Genomic DNA, 21,960 nt, shown 5'->3' with positions numbered 1-21,960 from the left:
CGAACCTTGCAGCTGATCAAATAAATCGTCGATTCTCGGTAGTGGATAACGGTTCTTGATGGTAAGTTTGTTCAACTCTCTATAGTCGATACATAATCTAAATGTACCATCTTTCTTTTTGACAAACAAAACAGGAGCTCCCCACGGTGATGTGCTTTGTCAAATGAAACCACGCTCTAAAAGTTCTTGTAATTGGATATGAAGTTCCTTCATTTCACTGGGTGCGAGTCTATATGGAGCACGAGCTATTGGTGCAGCTCCCGGTACAAGGTCTATTTGAAATTCAACAGATCGGTGTGGAGGTAGTCCCGGTAATTCTTTCGGAAATATATCAGGAAATTTTTTTGCGATGGGAACATCATTGATGTTCTTTTATTCGGAATTGACTTTCTCGACGTGTGCTAGCACAGCATAGCAACATTTTCTTATTAGTTTTCGCGCCTTCAGATTATAATAAGATTTAACTTCGCGTTGCTCTTTTCTCCGTACAACATTAAGGGTTTTCCTTTTTCTCGTATAATACGAATTGCATTTTTGTAACAAACGATCTCTGATTTCACTTCTTTCAACCAGTCCATACCGATCATCACATCGAAACTCCCTAACTCTACTGGTATCAAGTCAATCTTAAATGTTTCGCTAACCAGTTTAATTTCTCAATTCCGACATATATTATCTGTTGTAGTTAATTTACCGTTTGCTAATTCGAGTAAAAATTTATTATCTAAGGGCGTCAGTGGGCAACTTAGTTTAGCACAAAAATCTCTACTCATATAGCTTCTATCCGCACCCGAATCAAATAAAACATAAGCAGATTTATTGTCAATAAGAAACGTACTCGTAACAAGCTCTGGGTCTTCCTGCGCTTCTGCCGTATTAATATTGAAAACTCTTCCGCGGCCTTGCCCATTAGTATTCCCCTGATTCGGGCAATTTTTACTAAAGTGGCCCGGTTTTCCACATCCAAAACAAACTATGGCGGTGTTATTTGTTCCGACATTATTTGTTCTTTTAGTTCTGTTATGCATTGGTCCGTAGATCTCGGACTTCATCGCACTATGACCATTTCTTTTACACCTGTTGCAAAATGTTATGCAGAACCAAGGGTGATGCTCTTCACACCTTTGGCATGGCTGTTTTTGGTTTTTGTTGCCATTGTTGTTATTGAGGTTGTTGTTGGGATTGTTATTGTTGTTGTTGTTGTTGTTGTTGTTGTTGTTGTTGTTATTGTTGTTGGGACGGTTATTGTAGTTGTTATTGGGATGTTTGTTGAAGTTGTTGTTGCGATTGATGTTGCGGTTATTGGGATAGTTATTGCGATTGTGGTTGTGATTGTTGTTGTTGTATTGGTGACTCTTGTCACTGGTTTCTTCCCACTTTCTCTTGACTTGTTTTATGTTAGCCTCTTCGGCCGCCTGTTCTTTAATCCATCCATCAATATGGTTCACTAGTTTATGAGCCATTCGACTTGCCTTTTGTATGGAGGCGGGCTCGTGTGAACTCACATCTTCTTGAATCCTTTCCGGTAACCCTTTTACAAATGCATCTATCTTCTCTTCTTCATCTTCGAACGTTCTGGGACACAATAGGCACAACTCTGTGAATCGTCGTTCGTACGTGGTGATATCGAAACCTTGCGTTCGTAATCCTCTAAGCTCTACCTTGAGCTTATTGACCTCATTTCTGGGACGATACTGCTCGTTCATCAATTGCTTGAATGCTGACCACTATAGTGCGTAAGCAGCATCTTGTCCTACCTGCTCGAGATAGGTATTCCACCATGTTAATGCCGTACCTGTGAAGGTATGTGTAGCGTATTTTACTTTGTCTTCTTCAGTACATTTACTTATGGCAAACACTGGTTCAACCTTCTCGGTCCACCGTTTCAATCCGATTGGACCCTCGGTTTCATCAAATTCCAAAGGTTTGCAGGCAGTAAATTCTTTGTAGGAGCATTCTACACGATTTCTTGTGGAATTTGTTCCACTGCTAGAACCAGAGTTATTGTTGTTATTTTGCATTGCGACCTGCACTGCGGCTATGTTCGCAGCAAGGAAAATACGGAAGTCTTCCTCACTCATGTTCAAGTGCTGACGAGTCGTCGGTGCCATTTCCTTCAAAAATAGCCAAAAGAATTGAGTTAATCATATAGAATATTAAGAGTAGTCAATAGTATTTTGTAGCATAATATGAACTTATTTATAAAAGCTTTTTCTTCATATTAGCATTTTATAACTTTTAATTCGGGTAGTACCTACCCGTTAAGTTCATACTTAGTAGCTAACATACAATTCAACTACTATAATTCTATATGAAAAACTGATTACAATAAATTTCATGTTCAAACCTTTATACAATATTTTATAAATTTACAATACCGCTATTTTACATATAGCATAAAATATAGCACACAATAACTTTGATATAAAGTAGTTTCGAAGACAATCCTAGTTAATACGCAAGTCGTTCAACAAAGGTAATAACGACACGTAATTCATAAGTCCAGAAACAAGTCATGTATTCTGGTTGTACTAATATTATTTCCCATCCTTGGTTATATGGCAGATAACCATTGTGACCGTTAGCTAGGCAGCATGTTGTAACATCGTCAAAAGGACGAGGGTTTCGTAATGCCCAACCGCCCTGTAACAATCTAAAAACCTCGTTTTTCACCCCAACTACCGAATCCGTCACTTGTGGGAATGTTTTATTTAGTAGTTGCAATCCTATGTTCTTTTTCTCAATTTGGTGAGAAGCGAACATTACTAACCCGTAGACATAACATGCTTCTTTATGTTGCATGTTAGAAGCTCTTTCTAAAGCACGAAGTCCTATGTTGGGATATGTTGAGTCAAAATAAGTTCTTAACCCGTAGCTTAAAATTGCACTTGAGTTCCCCGCATTTAACGCTTTAAAGAAAACACGTCGTAACTTAAGGTCTCCCCAATGTGATATACCCCATCTTTCAAAAGAAAGCCTTTTATAAACTAAAGCATTTGATAATGCTAAAAACGAACATATATTTTATAGCATTATCCCTCAAGAAAGACAAGCTTTTAGTTACAATTGTTCTATTTACAAGTGATATTCATTTAAATAATAAAAGGTGAAGACAAAAGACAGATTCGACGAATTGAAGACGCAAACGACCAAAAGGCTCAAAAGTACAAAGTACAATCAAAGTGGTTCCAATTGTTGATAAGAAACGTCTAGAAATTACAAGAGTACGAGCCGCGAAACGCAAAGTACAAGATATTAAATTGTATGCAAGGACGTTCGAAAATCCGGAATCGGGACCAGAGTCAACTCTCAACGCTCGACGCAACGGACTAAAAATTACAAGTCAACTATGCACATGAATTATAATATATAATTAATTCTTAAAATTATATATATATTATATTATTTAATAAAATCGTCGTCAAATAAAAAACAAAAGTATGTGAGCTGTAAAGGAAGGCCATGCGATCGCATGGCCAGGATGACCAAAAACCATGCGATCGCATGGAGCATAGTATCAGCTCAGGTCTTATAAAGTTCTCATGTTTTGGCCGAAAATTTTACACCTAATTCAATCTCTCTCTCTCTCACGATATATATATATATATATATATATATATGTATATATGTATATATATATATATGTATATATATATATGTATATATATATGTATATATATATATGTATATATATATATATATTATAATTTTAATTTTAATTTTAATTTTAATTTAAGATTAATAATAATAAGGGTATGTTAGCGAATGTTGTAAGTGTGTAAGTCAAAATTCTGTCCGTGTAACGCTACGCTATTATTAATCATTGTAAGTTATGTTCAACCTTTTAAATTAATGTCTCATAGCTAAGTTATTATTATTCTTATTTAAGCCGAAGTAATCATGATGTTGGGCTAAATATTAAAGACGGGGTAATTGGGCTTTGTACCATAATTGGGGTTTGAACAAAAGAATGAAACTTGTGAAAATTAGACTATGGGCTATTAATGGGCTTTATATTTGTTTAATTGAATGATAGTTAGTTAATTTAATATAAAGATTTACAATTGGACGTAATTATAAATAACCACATACACTCGATCGGACACGATGGGCGGGATATTTATAAGTACTAATAATCGTTCATTTAACCGGACACGGTAATGGATTAATAGTCAATGGACTTATAAAAATAGGGGTGAATTATATACAAGGAAAATTGGTGTAATTATAGTTGAAGTCCCCAACTAGTTGGAATATTTGACTTCAGATATAAGGATAATTTGACGAGGACACTCGTACTTTATATTTAGGACTGATGGACTGTTATGGACAAAAACCAGATGGACATATTGAATAATCCAGGACAAAGGACAATTAACCCATGGTAATAAATTAAAATCATCACGTCGAACATCATGATTACGGAAGTTTAAATAAGCATAATTCCTTTATTTCATATTTCATCGCACTTTTATTTACTGTCATTTTATTTAATTGCACTTTTAATTATCGTACTTTTTAATTATCGCAATTTTATTTATTGTCATTTTATTTATCGCACTATAATTTATCGCACTTTAATTATTGTCATTTACTTTACATTTTAAATTAAGTTAATTTTATTTTTAATATTTTACATTAGGTTTTAACTGCGACTAAAGTTTTAAAATCGATAAACCGGTCATTAAACGGTAAAAAACCCCCTTTTATAATAATAATACTACTTATATATATATATATATATTTATATTTATACAAATATAGTTTAAAAATATAGCGTTAAACTTGGCTAGCTCCCTGTGGAATGAATCGGACTTACTAAAAACTACACTACTGTACGATTAGGTACACTGTCTATAAGTGTTGTAGCAAGGTTTAGGTATATCCACTCTATAAATAAATAAATAACTTGTGTAAAATTGTATCGTATTTAATAGTATTTCCTAGTAAAAATTAATAGTATTTTGTACCCCTTCGCTTTAACATCAAGTATTTTTGGCGCCACTGCAGGGGAATCTCTTAAACACCGAAGCGAAACGCTATAAAAAAATTATTACTTTTTAATATATTTTTGTAAAATTATAATATTTCTTATTTTGTAAAAATTTTGTTAAATATACAAAATATAAAAACATAATATATATATATATATATACATATATATACATATATATATATATATATATATATATATATATATATATATATATATATATATATATATATATATTACTATATTTTTATGTTTTAAATTTAAAAAGATTGTATTTTTTTATTACAAAAACTAATAGGTAGTTTTTTATAAAAATTAAGTTTTTATTTATTTTATATAAATTCTTTATATAAATATAAAATAGAAAATTAAAAATCAAAAATATAAATATAAATAGAATACGACCCGGTACTGTAGCAGCCCAAGATCAGAGCTGGATCCAGAAGTCATGTGATCGCATGGCCCGTATGAATAAAACTCATGCGACCGCATGAGGGTTACTGACAAGCCTGATACCTCTGCCGACATCATTAATTACGGATTATTATTAATTATTATTAATATTAAACCCTAATTAGGGTTTAGTTTTATATTAATTAATTCAATTTTTATTTATTTTATATTTTTAAGTTATAATTAGTTTTAATAAATATATAAACTTAATACTTTTATAAAATAGTAATGTAAAAATATTTTTTTTATAAAATTTTAATTTTATCACTTTTTATATCTTTTTATAAATTGTATCTTTTAATCGTTTATTCTTAATATTTGTATTTTTTTCATTCGTACTTAGTTTTAAACTTAGTTTTTGCCGTAGTTATTTTTTTTTATTTATTTCTAGATTTTTAGGCTTTGCCGTAAAATCCCTTAAGTGCTTTTTCTTTAGACTAAGATTTAGGTGCTTTAGAATTTTACGACATTGTTTATCACTTTAGTTTTTAATATATTTTAGTACCTTTTTAAGTAATTGCCATTTTGGATATAGAATTCCTTTTAAGCTTTAATACATTTTGACCCAACTTTTAATTCTTAGTTTTTAGACTTTTAAGATTCGACGTGCTACGTTCTTTTTATTATTTTTCGACCTTTTATTTTTCGACGTTTTCCAATGCGCACTTTTTTCTTTCTTACTTCTCGACGCTCTATTTTTAGGACATAGAATTTTCTATTTCTTCTCTAAAATTTCAAAACGAAAAAATTATTTTAAGTGGTTAGTGGCTAGTTGTGGGCTTCCGATTTAAAGGGTCCTGGCTACCTGCTGCATCTATTGGCTATTCAAAACGTGTGAAAAATCAGAAAAGTCTATTAATTTGATAACTTATCTTTTATAACTAATAGGATATTCAGTGAATGCACCGAGCAAAACGTTCACCACCTTTCATACGTTCACCACCTGTAACTCGATCAAGACATCTAGCCAATATTGTCGCAGTTGATTTTTCTTTAGAATCATCATCCAGTCGACCAAGTACTCCAATTCAAATTTCCGATAATCCATTTTTTGAACCCGACTTCACAATTGAGAATCCGGAGGATATTCAGGGACAATTCAGAGATCCTGAACCACTAATCATTCCTCCTGAACCACAAATCTCTCATCTAGAGATTGTCGAGGAAGAAACCATTAAGTCAGAATCCTCTAGTGATTCAGATTCAACAAATTCAATCATGGAAAATCTGGAACCTCTAAGTATGGAAGACCGAATGAGAGCTAAACGCACTGGCTAAGGTCACGCAATTACTCAACTAGACATTAATGCGCCAGATTGTGAAATCAAAGGACAAATCCTACACATGGTAACTAATCAATCCAAAATCTGGAACAAGAAGTGAGCAACCTAGCAAGGTTGATAGGTGAAAGAAAACCGGGAAATCTACCTAGCGATACAAATGCTAACCCCCGGAATGAAACAACTAAAGCCATTACCACAAGAAGTGGTATTACACTTAAACCACCTGAAATGCCTGTAATTTCTGATGACTCTATTCCTACTACACAAGAACCACAATCTGAACAAGATAAGGAAACAGAACGGTAGTTGAAAAGGTTAATGAAGATAACACAGTTAAGGCTAAACCTTATGTTAAACCATACCAACCACCACTTCCTTACCCAAGTAAAATGAGAAAAGAAAAACTTGAAGCCGAGCAATCCAAATTCTTGGATATGTTTAAACAAATAAATGTAAATCTTCTTTTCATTGATGTGATCTCAGGAATGCCTAGATATGCTAAATTTCTGAAAGATCTAATCACAAATAGAAAGAAAATGGAAGAACTCTCGGCTGTTACAATGAATGCTAATTGTTCTGCAGTGCTGTTGAATAAGATACCAGAAAAACTTTCAGATCCAGGAAGTTTCACAATTCCATGTTTTCTGGATAGTCTTAGTTTAATAGAAGCATTGGCAGACTTAGGTGCTAGTATAAATTTAATGCCGTATTCACTATACGCTAAACTAGACCTTGGAGAATTGAAACCAACACGAATAAGTATACAACTAGCCGATCAATCTGTAAAATATCCTAGAGGAATAATGGAGAACATGCTAGTTAAAATTGGTACTTTAGTATTTCCAGTAGATTTTGTTATTCTGGACATGGAAGAAGATTCTCGAGTTCCTCTTATATTAGGAAGACCATTCTTAAACACGGCTAAAGGAATAATAGACGTGTTCGGTAAGAAACTGACCCTAAGTATAGAGGATGAGAGTGTTAGCTTTTCTGTTGATAGAGCCATGCAGCAACCACAATCTGCAGATGATACATGTTATTACATTCAAACTATAGATTCACATGCAGAATTGTTAGAAGAATTTCCAGAATTACAAGGAACAGGAGAATGTTCTTTAGGAGAAGGAACTGAACCAATTAATGAAGCTGAAATGTTAGCTACACTCATGGCTAATGGATATGAACCAAGAACAGAAGAAATTCAAATGCTAAAAGAAGAAGACAAATATCGATACAAATCATCGATAGAAGAACCACCGAAATTATAGTTAAAGCCACTTCCAAACCATTTGGAATACGCTTATTTACATGGTGAATCTGAATTACCTGTAATAATATCGTCTTCTCTTATGGAAAAATGAAAAATCTCAACTCATTTCTGTGCTAAAAGCTCATAAACTAGCTATTGCATGGAAGATTCATGATATTAAAGGCATAAGTCCTTCGTATTGCACACATAAAATCCTTATGGAAGAAGGTCATAAAACGTATGTGCAACACCAACGAAGACTAAATCCTAATATGCAAGATGTTGTTAAGAAAGAAATTATTAAAATGCTAGATGTAGGTTTAATTTATCCAATCTCTGATAGTTCATGGGTAAGCCCAGTTCAATGCGTACCTAAGAAAGGTTGCATGACTGTCATCACAAATGAGAAAAATGAGCTTATTCCTACTAGGACTGTAACAGGATGGCATGTTTGTATTGATTATAGAAAATTAAATGACGCCACCAGAAAAGATCACTTTCCCTTACCTTTCATTGATCAAATGTTGGAAAGGTTAGCCAGAAATAGTTACTATTGTTTTCTTGATGGTTTTTCCGGATATTTTCAAATTCCAATAGCACCCGAGGATCAAGAGAAAACCACATTCACGTACCCTTATGGTACTTTTGCTTATAAACGCATTCCATTTGGACTTTGTAACGCTCCTGCAACCTTTCAAAGGTGCATGATGGCGATTTTTCACGACATGATAGAAGAATGCATGGAAGTTTTCATGGATGACTTTTCAGTCTTCGGTGATACTTTTGAAATATGTCTAGTTAATCTTGAACGAATGCTTATTAGATGCGAACAATCAAATCTAGTACTTAATTGGGAGAAATGCCATTTCATGGTTAAAGAAGGCATCATTCTTGGTCATAAAATTTCAAATGAAGGAATTGAAGTGGATAGAGCTAAAGTAGATGTAATTACTAAACTTCCACATCCCGCCAATGTTAGAGGAGTTAGGAGTTTTCTAGGGCATGCCGGTTTTTACCGACGTTTCATAAAAGATTTTTCTAAAATTGCCACTCCTATGAATAAACTCCTAGAAAAGAATGCTCCATTCATCTCTTCAGATGAATGCATCAAATCTTTTAATATTCTTAAAGAAAAACTCACTAATGCACCGATCATGATAACGCCAAATTGGAATCTACCATTTGAACTTATGTGCGATGCAAGTGATTTTGCAATGGGAGCCTTTTTAGTACAAAGGATTGAAAAACGATTTCAACCTATTTATTACGCTAGTAAGACGTTACAAGGAGCACAAACAAACTACACAACTACTAAAAAAGAACTCCTTGCTATTGTCGTTGCTTTTGAAAAATTTCGTTCAAATCTCGTTCTAGCTAAAACGGTGGTCTATACCGACCATTCTGCTCTTAGATACCTATTTTCAAAACAAGATGCCAAACCACGATTAATCCGTTGGATCTTACTCTTACAAGAGTTCGATATTGAGATCCGAGACAAAAAGGGAGGAGAAAATCTCGTCGCTGATCATCTTTCTCGTCTTGAAAATCCTGAATTAGAAGTTCTAAATGAATCGGCCATACAAGATAACTTTCCTGATGAATATCTATTGAAGATAGATTATAATGAAATTCCATGGTTTGCAGACTATGCAAACTACTTAGTATGTGGATTCCTTGAAAAAGGGTTGTCGTACCAAAAACAAAAGAAATTCTTTAGTGATATAAAACACTATTTCTGGGAAGATCCACATTTGTTTAAAAGTTGTCCTGATGGAATAATACGCTGATGCGTATTCGGAGATGAAGCTAGTCAAATCTTAAACCATTGTCACACAGGACTAACAGGAGGGCATTATGGGCCTCAACTCACAGCAAGAAAAGTTTACGATGCTGGATTCTATTGGCCTAAAATTTTCAAAGACGCACACCTTCTTTGTAAATCCTGTGATGATTGTCAAAGGGCCAGAAAAATAAGTCAACGTGATGAAATGCCACAAAATGTCATTCAAGTATGTGAAGTATTTGACGTTTGGGGTATTGACTTTATGAAAGGACCCGTCCTAATCCATCTGGACGAATACATTACATTTGGTTACATCGCGAGGTACTTGACCTCTATATGATACATTTTACAAACATTGCATTCGTTTTAAAAGACAAACTTTCATTACATCGAAAATTGACGGCATGCATACTATTTCATAATACATCCAACTATAATTGACTTAAAAATAATCTTGAAGAACTCAACGACTCGAATGCAACGTCTTTTGAAATATGTCATGAATGACTCCAAGTAATATCTTTAAAATGAACAAATGCACAGCGGAAGATTTCTTTCATACCTGAGAATAAACATGCTTTAAAGTGTCAACCAAAAGGTTGGTGAGTTCATTAGTTTAACATAAATAATCATTTCCATTATTTTAATAGACCACAAGATTTTCATTTTTAGTTCTCATAAATAAACGTCCCATGCATAGAGATAAAAATATCATTCATATGGATTGAACACCTGGTAACCGACATTAACAATATGCATATAGGAATATCCCCATCATTCCGGGATCCTCCTTCGGACATGATATAAATTTCGAAGTACTAAAGCATCCGGTACTTTGGATGGGGTTTGTTAGGCCCAATAGATCTATCTTTAGGATTCGCGTCAATTAGGGTGTCTGTTCCCTAATTCTTAGATTACCAGACTATACAGGGGCATATTCAGTTTAATAATCCAACCATAGAATGTAGTTTCGATTACTTGTGTCTATTTCGTAAAACATTTATAAAAATTTCGCATGTATTCTCAGCCCAAAAATATAAAGGGTAAAAAGGTAAATGAAACTCACCTAATGTATTTTGTAGTAAAAATACATATGATTATATTGAACAATGCATGGTTGGCCTCAGATTCACGAACCTATATAAATCATATATGTATTAAAACATATTCTTGTAATCGAATAAATTTATATATATTATTAGTGATATAATTGTTATTTTTAATATTTTATATGTTTCATTACTTAATTTCATATCTTTATTTTATATATAGTAATTTTAATATAGTTAAGTTAAGTATATTAAATATATATATATATATATATATACATATATATATATACACATATATATATATACATATATATATACATATATATATATACATATATATATATATACATATATATATATATATACATATATATATATATATATATATATATATATATATATAAAGATCATTTGTTTATGAATTTGTTAATTTTGATAATACTACGGTTAGTAAAAATAATGATATTATATAATTATATTGATAAAAGTGATAATAATAATAATAATGTTAATAGAATTAATGATATTAATAATGATAATAATACTAAATTGTACTATGATAACAATAGTTATAATAATTTTAACAATTCCTTTAAATCATAATTTAATAAATTTTAATTTTTCCCATTTTCTTACTAATCTTTATATCCAAGATTGCTATATTTATAATCGTAATAATAATAATATTATTAAAAGTTTTATATTCCTAATCATCATAATCTTCGTGTCAACTTTCTACGCTACTGCCTATAGTTTTGTAATACATTAATTTGTACTAAAATCACAATTTTTACAAGTCTTCGTATACCTATAACTAATTTCTATAATCTCTATCTTATCATCTTTTATTATGTATTTATGTTATTAATATGTTTAGTATCATAATGATAATAATAATAATAATACTAACAAAAAATAATAAAAATAATAAAAAAAATAATAATAATAATAATAATAATAATAATAATAAGGAAATAATAATATAAATATAATAACTACCTCAAAGACTTGTTTCAAAAAAAAAAATTGGCATAGACCGTGCTCGAACCCGCGACCTCCCGCTAGCCCAACATCACCTCCTACCATACTTCTGTTATTACTTTTCTGTTTAAAACACTCCCAGAGATTTATATATCCAGTATCTATATCTGCCTGATTTATTTTTCTTCATTTAAAAATAAAATGCAACAACCCGGCTTGAACCCATGACCCCTTGATCAAGAAACATACGCCTAGACCATTGAGCTACATGTTACTTACTTGTAATATCTCACACCATTAACTACATAACGTATACAAATCTGTCTTCAATCGTCATCATCTTAAATCATTATCATATCCCTAACTCTCTTTATCATCATTCTTACTTCGTTGGTTATCATAAAACAAGAATCGATTGTAGTAGATCTTTTTATTAATTGCAGCAGGTTTTGAACAACAACAAAAAGAACGAGCATAGCAGCGGCTGCAGGTTTGGGCTTCGACTCAATAGGCAGCCCAACCGAAAGTTGAACTTGGGGTCACGGCCCATTAAGTATAAACTGCCCAAATTAGACAACCAGTCAGCCCAATGAGTCTTAGGGTTTAACGTCGACTGGAAAACAGAAAAACAGAAAGAAGAAAAAAAAAATATATCGGCCATTCATCAGTCGCTATCTTCATCTTCTTTACAGCTCACTTTCCATTTACCATTCTATATTATTATAACCGAAGCATTTAGCATCAACCATCTCTATCATTGATGCCTCATATTCTCGTTGCACAGAAACCGAAACAAAAAGAAATAACAATATTGCTGTAGCACTAGCGATGTAAACGGTGTAGTTGTGTCGCGAAATAGACACAGAATTTAGTGATGGTTACGAAGAGAAACAGTTACAGTAGAAGCAAGAATATACGAGCAGTTGCAGGTTGATTTGAGGTGGCTTGTGGTAGAACAAAAACATAAAAAAAAAACTTCGCAGTAGTAGCAACAATAAATAGTGGAGATGATGGTTGCAGCGGTGAGTGTTGCTCGAATAAAGTAGAAATAGGATACAGAAAACGTCCAAGATGATGGTTGTTTGGGTGGTCTTGGGGTGTCGGATGGGTGGTAGCAGTCGGGTCTCTGGTGGTGGTGATCAATTAGTTTAATGATGGTGATGAAGGTGGTTGTATAGATAGAAGGTGGAGGTATTCATTTACGGTTTGAGAGATGGTGAAGTGGTGTTCGATGATGATTGAATTAAAGCAAAGCAGTAGCATCGGTCTTGTTCATCAGGGTGGGTTGTTTCATCTATACCAGTGATCGATAGGGAAACTTTGGGTTAGGTTATACTTGTAACAAAAGAAAAGAGAAAAGAGAAAGAGAAACTTTAAATGTTCATACTTTGGTTAAGTGAAAAGTAAAGATGGAAAGATGTTGGTATGCTTGTGTTCGGATGACATAACCGAAGTATATAACCAATAAATAAATTAAGAGAAACATGTGGGTGTAGGTTCTTTGGATGAAACAAAAATATATAGGTGTAAAGTTGGAGTAGGAAGTTAAAGTAAAGAGGTAATGAAGTGATGTGGGTTCACGAAAAAAGAAAAAAATTAGAAGAAGGTGATGGGTTATTGATTGGTGTGTGTTTGTATGGTTTCACGAAGAAAGAAACAAGAGTAAGAATTTACTGTCCAATCACCAAACATTATAAGTTATAATGCAGAAAAGAAAGTGTGGTTTATGCTCCACTAAGTGCATATATATATATATATATATATATATATATATATATATATATATATATATATATATATATATATATATATATATATATATAATATGAAAAAGTAGTCCTTAATATATAAAGTTGCATAATATATGGGATAGTGATCGATGCATGTATATATGAGTTTTTAGATAAGTATGGAAAAAAAAATAGTTTAAATCATAATTAATTAGTAGCAAGTTGGTTTTGATGAGGACATTAAACAGAAAGATAAGTGACATGGTGGTAATGGTTGCCATAAAGAACAATCATTAATAGATAAATATAACGATATCTTTTATGTATATATAGGTCAAATGTAACTTGGAACATAGATATAAATTTTAGTATTAACATTTCCTTGAAAACAACCTTGATCCCATTTCTTGTTTCTACATGAACACAACAGATGAACACAGTAAAAGTAATAACTCTTGTGACTTATCAACGTTTGCATACTGTTGACGTTTATGTTTATATAATCCAAAATAATATATCTATATGTATATGTACATATCTATTTACGAACAATTGTTCGTGAATCGTCGGGAATAGTCAAAGGTTAAATGAATTCATGTAAACAGTTCAAAAATTTTGAGACTCAATTTTACAGACTTGGCTTATCGTATCGAAATCAATTAAAGATCAAGTTTAAATTTGATCGGAAATTTTCGGGTCATCACAGTACCTACCCGTTAAAGAAATTTCGTCCCGAAATTTGAGTGGGGTAGTCATGGCTAATAATAAAAATGTTTTTATAACGAATGTGAGTTAATAATTAGAGGTTTATCATTATTGATAAATATAGATAAAACGATTCGATTATGTGGAGTGTTCAAGTGAAGCTGTCACAAAATATTGAGATAGAGATTTAACTTTTGACGTAGATACGGTGGGTTTCCGGAATTCAAGGAATTTAAAAGAAAATCTTCGAAATATATAAGATTTGATTCTTTGGTGGATAAGAAAGTTAAGATCTCTATAATTAAATGCGATTATCTGTCTCGATTGTTACGTCTGATTTTTCCTTTATAAATTAAACTCTTCCGTTCTATTATTCTCACCATTCCTATACTTTCTTTCTTAGTTCATACATCCAAAAGATTGTGAAAATGATTAATCCAGTTCTGATCCTTGTACTTATCCTGACTATTGTATCTGTTATTCTTCTTTTTTTTTTTTCAACTCCCACCGGAGGATTCTATTCACTCCTACTATTACCTTGGGGTTATAGTATTTTTCATTCTCCCGTATCTTTATTTTGCTATATGCATTGATATATACGGTTTGTAATTCCTGTGTTGTTGTTGGGCTTTATATTTTCCCTTATATTTAGAGGTCCCATGCTTTTGTTTTCTCTTCCCAACTTCAAATCAAGCGAATAATGGTCCAGAATTCATAGGTATAAAGTTTCGATTTAACATAATGTTTTAAGCAGGAACGAACGTAATAGCACGATTTGATTTGGTAAATTACAAGAATTTATGAGGATAGAACTATCAAGAATATATTTTCTTGATATGTTCAGAGGCTAATTAGAATGAAAGAGTTATGTAACATGGTACATGATGACGTTATGATCTGTGAATCATCACGTCCCATTAGAAACTCAGCATGACTTACTGTAATATAATCACGTTGGCCGGGCGTCATTATATTATACTAACTCATGCTTCAATTCCCAACACTTCTCCACAATTCATTCATAATTTATACTTAGATTTTACAGAAGTTTCCCATATAATGGAATACAGAAAACACGAAGAGGTAGATAATTTCGGACAAGAATATTTATGAAAATATCCTCAAAAATATCGAAGATATTTATGATGATATTTTGGAATTTCTAAGTTCGAAGGTTGATGAAGAAAAATTTTCCGCAAGGTTTTAACATGACTTCGGAGCAAGATATTCTCTAAAGATTTCATCGGATCCAGAATTACCTGGATTCTTTGAATATAGGGTGTGGTCCTTGTATTTGTCCTTGGTCTCCTTCGTGGTCAGCTCAATCCGTTATTCAGTACCAAATTTTTAATCGAGCGTTCCCAACACTCTATTCTTTATCATCAACCTCTTGGCCATTTAGACAATCTACAATCTTAATGTTTCGTCTGCATTTAATGCAGCCATATCTGAATCGTCGGTTATCAATCCGAGGTGTTTTAAGAGAATTGTGTTTTTAGATGATTAAACGCTGATGGTAATATGGTGGAATATGAAAGAATTTTCCGGTAACGACAGGGTAATCGTATATATCAGGATTATAGTAAGGCTACTTCGAATGAAAAGTCGAAGTTGACTTGTTGGAGCTGTGACAAAATTTGCTACTTTGAAAGGGATTACCAAATTATTTTGGGTAATAATAACACTAAAGAAATTAGCACAACTACGTGTTAGACGTTTACTCAAGTTCCGAGTGTTTTCAGGTGCATAACTATATGCATCAATCTCTTCTTCCATAGATGAAGTGCGGTTGATTCATCTTCTCGATTGAGGTGTTTTCAAGAATCATGAAAGGTTTGAACGCTAATTGTAATCGTCAAGATACAAATGAGGTTTAAGATGAAATCAAGTGGCAAACTTGAAGAATTGTTTAGTTTCATATTTTATAATCAATATTTTAATTTATTTTAATTGTCTAATGTTATTAGTCCACAGTCGATAGTCTACATTTAACAGTCCAATAATTCATATATAGCTTAATATATAATATTCGAATTAATTAATACGTATCGTGACCCGTGTACATGTCTCAGACTCGATCACAACTCAAAGTATATATATTATTTGAGAATCAACCTCAACCCTGTATAGAGAACTCGATCATTACTGCATATAGAGTGTCTATGGTGATTCCAAATAATATATATAGATGTGTCGATATGATATGTCAAAACCTTGTATACGTGTCCCGATATTTAAAGTGCATAAAAATAAATAACAGAAATTAAATGACTATAAATAAAATTGCGAGAATTAAAATTGCAATAAATAAAATGCGATAAATAAATTGCGATAATAAATTGTAACACGGACTTAATAGTTAGCTAGGATCAATTAGCGTGGATTCTTAACAAAATTTCCCATAGTTAATTTGTTTGTTTCTAACAAATTTTATTTTGTCAAATGTTTTCTTCATTATGCCACTTGTTGGATTCTGATAAATCAAAATCCAAATATGAAATTGGATGAATATGGTTATTCTGTGGTGAACGGATTTGTATATCGGTGGATGTAAGTAGGATAGTAAACGACTGTTAAATCAGCTTCGAAGAATGTACATTGTAATTTATTAATGTGAAATCTGAATATTCCTCGGGTATTACCTACCCGTTAAAATATTTTCACAATTAACACTTTGTACGAAAGAATTTTTAATTACAATCTTTATGAAAACATATATACATATATATTTTCTTCAGATGTAATCATGGATTTAATGAGTTAATATAATATTAATCTCATTTGATTTACCGTTAGAACAAGAATATATAATCTCTAAAACATTAAAGTTTACATAATCGCCATGTCGAACGAAGATAAATGATGTAGAACGATTCTTAGATTGATGATTATGCTCGAGGTACATAATGAGATGTTGAGGCGTGTGATGTTGAACTTGGGTTGTTGGTGGTCCTGGTGTTGCCGGTGCTGTTGCTGAAGCTGGTAGGTTTTGCACCACGTTTTCCAAATTAATTACTCGAGCGCGAAGTTCGTTGACCTCTTTGATTACCCAGGGATGATTGTCGGTAAGAACCAGTGAATGAATAAGGTTTAGAATCTGAGATAATATATAATCATGATGAGATATCCGGGAAATGAGGGTGAACAAGGTGTTGCGGATAGGTTCGCTGGTAAGTGCTTCAGGTTCTTCACCAAGAGGTGAATTCGGTTGATGAAAAGGATCACCTTCTTCTTGTCTCCAATGATTAAGTAGACTACGAACCCATCAGATGATTTGATGATGGCCGATTGGTTGATCCATTTCGGAGGAATCTACGGAAGCTATCAGGCAAAGGTAAAAATAACATATACGCTAAGATATGAATTTATCTATACACTGTGTATGCAATAGAGGCAGTAAGATGTGTCTAGACTAAGAATGATAAGCAGGTAATTTCCTAAAGATGATAAGTGGATGATTTTCGACTAGAAATGATAAGCAAAACTTTTGACATGCAGACACGGTCGAAGTCCAGACTCACTAATGCATCTAAACAACTATCAGTTAGACACACTAATGCATGACCTGGTTCGCTAAGACCACCGCTCTGATACCAACTGAAAGGACCCGTCCTAATCCATCTGGACGAATACATTACATTTGGTTACATCGCGAGGTACTTGACCTCTATATGATACATTTTACAAACATTGCATTCGTTTTAAAAGACAAACTTTCATTACATCGAAAATTGACGGCATGCATACTATTTCATAATACATCCAACTATAATTGACTTAAAAATAATCTTGAAGAACTCAACGACTCGAATGCAACGTCTTTTGAAATATGTCATGAATGACTCCAAGTAATATCTTTAAAATGAACAAATGCACAGCGGAAGATTTCTTTCATACCTGAGAATAAACATGCTTTAAAGTGTCAACCAAAAGGTTGGTGAGTTCATTAGTTTAACATAAATAATCATTTCCATTATTTTAATAGACCACAAGATTTTCATTTTTAGTTCTCATAAATAAACGTCCCATGCATAGAGATAAAAATATCATTCATATGGATTGAACACCTGGTAACCGACATTAACAATATGCATATAGGAATATCCCCATCATTCCGGGATCCTCCTTCGGACATGATATAAATTTCGAAGTACTAAAGCATCCGGTACTTTGGATGGGGTTTGTTAGGCCCAATAGATCTATCTTTAGGATTCGCGTCAATTAGGGTGTCTGTTCCCTAATTCTTAGATTACCAGACTATACAGGGGCATATTCAGTTTAATAATCCAACCATAGAATGTAGTTTCGATTACTTGTGTCTATTTCGTAAAACATTTATAAAAATTTCGCATGTATTCTCAGCCCAAAAATATAAAGGGTAAAAAGGTAAATGAAACTCACCTAATGTATTTTGTAGTAAAAATACATATGATTATATTGAACAATGCATGGTTGGCCTCAGATTCACGAACCTATATAAATCATATATGTATTAAAACATATTCTTGTAATCGAATAAATTTATATATATTATTAGTGATATAATTGTTATTTTTAATATTTTATATGTTTCATTACTTAATTTCATATCTTTATTTTATATATAGTAATTTTAATATAGTTAAGTTAAGTATATTAAATATATATATATATATACATATATATATATACACATATATATATATATATACATATATATATACATATATATATATACATATATATATATATATACATATATATATATATATATATATATACATATATATATATATATATATATATATATATATATATATATATATAAAGATCATTTGTTTATGAATTTGTTAATTTTGATAATACTACGGTTAGTAAAAATAATGATATTATATAATTATATTGATAAAAGTGATAATAATAATAATAATGTTAATAGAATTAATGATATTAATAATGATAATAATACTAAATTGTACTATGATAACAATAGTTATAATAATTTTAACAATTCCTTTAAATCATAATTTAATAAATTTTAATTTTTCCCATTTTCTTACTAATCTTTATATCCAAGAATGCTATATTTATAATCGTAATAATAATAATATTATTAAAAGTTTTATATTCCTAATCATCATAATCTTCGTGTCAACTTTCTACGCTACTGCCTATAGTTTTGTAATACATTAATTTGTACTAAAATCACAATTTTTACAAGTCTTCGTATACCTATAACTAATTTCTATAATCTCTATCTTATCATCTTTTATTATGTATTTATGTTATTAATATGTTTAGTATCATAATGATAATAATAATAATAATACTAACAAAAAAATAATAAAAATAATAAAAATAATAATAATAATAATAATAATAATAATAATAATAAGGAAATAATAATATAAATATAATAACTACCTCAAAGACTTGTTTCAAAAAAAAAATTGGCATAGACCGTGCTCGAACCCGCGACCTCCCGCTAGCCCAACATCACCTCCTACCATACTTCTGTTATTACTTTTCTGTTTAAAACACTCCCAGAGATTTATATATCCAGTATCTATATCTGCCTGATTTATTTTTCTTCATTTAAAAATAAAATGCAACAACCCGGCTTGAACCCATGACCCCTTGATCAAGAAACATACGCCTAGACCATTGAGCTACATGTTACTTACTTGTAATATCTCACACCATTAACTACATAACGTATACAAATCTGTCTTCAATCGTCATCATCTTAAATCATTATCATATCCCTAACTCTCTTTATCATCATTCTTACTTCGTTGGTTATCATAAAACAAGAATCGATTGTAGTAGATCTTTTTATTAATTGCAGCAGGTTTTGAACAACAACAAAAAGAACGAGCATAGCAGCGGCTGCAGGTTTGGGCTTCGACTCAATAGGCAGCCCAACCGAAAGTTGAACTTGGGGTCACGGCCCATTAAGTATAAACTGCCCAAATTAGACAACCAGTCAGCCCAATGAGTCTTAGGGTTTAACGTCGACTGGAAAACAGAAAAACAGAAAGAAGAAAAAAAAAATATATCGGCCATTCATCAGTCGCTATCTTCATCTTCTTTACAGCTCACTTTCCATTTACCATTCTATATTATTATAACCGAAGCATTTAGCATCAACCATCTCTATCATTGATGCCTCATATTCTCGTTGCACAGAAACTGAAACAAAAAGAAATAACAATATTGCTGTAGCACTAGCGATGTAAACGGTGTAGTTGTGTCGCGAAATAGACACAGAATTTAGTGATGGTTACGAAGAGAAACAGTTACAGTAGAAGCAAGAATATACGAGCATTTGCAGGTTGATTTGAGGTGGCTTGTGGTAGAACAAAAACATAAAAAAAAAACTTCGCAGTAGTAGCAACAATAAATAGTGGAGATGATGGTTGCAGCGGTGAGTGTTGCTCGAATAAAGTAGAAATAGGATACAGAAAACGTCCAAGATGATGGTTGTTTGGGTGGTCTTGGGGTGTCGGATGGGTGGTAGCAGTCGGGTCTCTGGTGGTGGTGATCAATTAGTTTAATGATGGTGATGAAGGTGGTTGTATAGATAGAAGGTGGAGGTATTCATTTACGGTTTGAGAGATGGTGAAGTGGTGTTCGATGATGATTGAATTAAAGCAAAGCAGTAGCATCGGTCTTGTTCATCAGGGTGGGTTGTTTCATCTATACCAGTGATCGATAGGGAAACTTTGGGTTGGGTTATACTTGTAACAAAAGAAAAGAGAAAAGAGAAAGAGAAACTTTAAATGTTCATACTTTGGTTAAGTGAAAAGTAAAGATGGAAAGATGTTGGTATGCTTGTGTTCGGATGACATAACCGAAGTATATAACCAATAAATAAATTAAGAGAAACATGTGGGTGTAGGTTCTTTGGATGAAACAAAAATATATAGGTGTAAAGTTGGAGTAGGAAGTTAAAGTAAAGAGGTAATGAAGTGATGTGGGTTCACGAAAAAAGAAAAAAATTAGAAGAAGGTGATGGGTTATTGATTGGTGTGTGTTTGTATGGTTTCACGAAGAAAGAAACAAGAGTAAGAATTTACTGTCCAATCACCAAACATTATAAGTTATAATGCAGAAAAGAAAGTGTGGTTTATGCTCCACTAAGTGCATATATATATATATATATATATATATATATATATATATATATATATATATATAATATGAACAAGTAGTCCTTAATATATAAAGTTGCATAATATATGGGATAGTGATCGATGCATGTATATATGAGTTTTTAGATAAGTATGGAAAAAAAAATAGTTTAAATCATAATTAATTAGTAGCAAGTTGGTTTTGATGAGGACATTAAACAGAAAGATAAGTGACATGGTGGTAATGGTTGCCATAAAGAACAATCATTAATAGATAAATATAACGATATCTTTTATGTATATATAGGTCAAATGTAACTTGGAACATAGATATAAATTTTAGTATTAACATTTCCTTGAAAACAACCTTGATCCCATTTCTTGTTTCTACATGAACACAACAGATGAACACAGTAAAAGTAATAACTCTTGTGACTTATCAACGTTTGCATACTGTTGACGTTTATGTTTATATAATCCAAAATAATATATCTATATGTATATGTACATATCTATTTACGAACAATTGTTCGTGAATCGTCGGGAATAGTCAAAGGTTAAATGAATTCATGTAAACAGTTCAAAAATTTTGAGACTCAATTTTACAGACTTGGCTTAT

This window comes from Rutidosis leptorrhynchoides, chromosome 8 (genome assembly GCF_046630445.1).
Source record: "Rutidosis leptorrhynchoides isolate AG116_Rl617_1_P2 chromosome 8, CSIRO_AGI_Rlap_v1, whole genome shotgun sequence".
Classification (NCBI taxonomy): domain Eukaryota; kingdom Viridiplantae; phylum Streptophyta; class Magnoliopsida; order Asterales; family Asteraceae; genus Rutidosis; species Rutidosis leptorrhynchoides.
The sequence above is the reverse complement of the archived record's forward strand: the minus strand, read 5'-3'. Positions refer to the sequence as shown.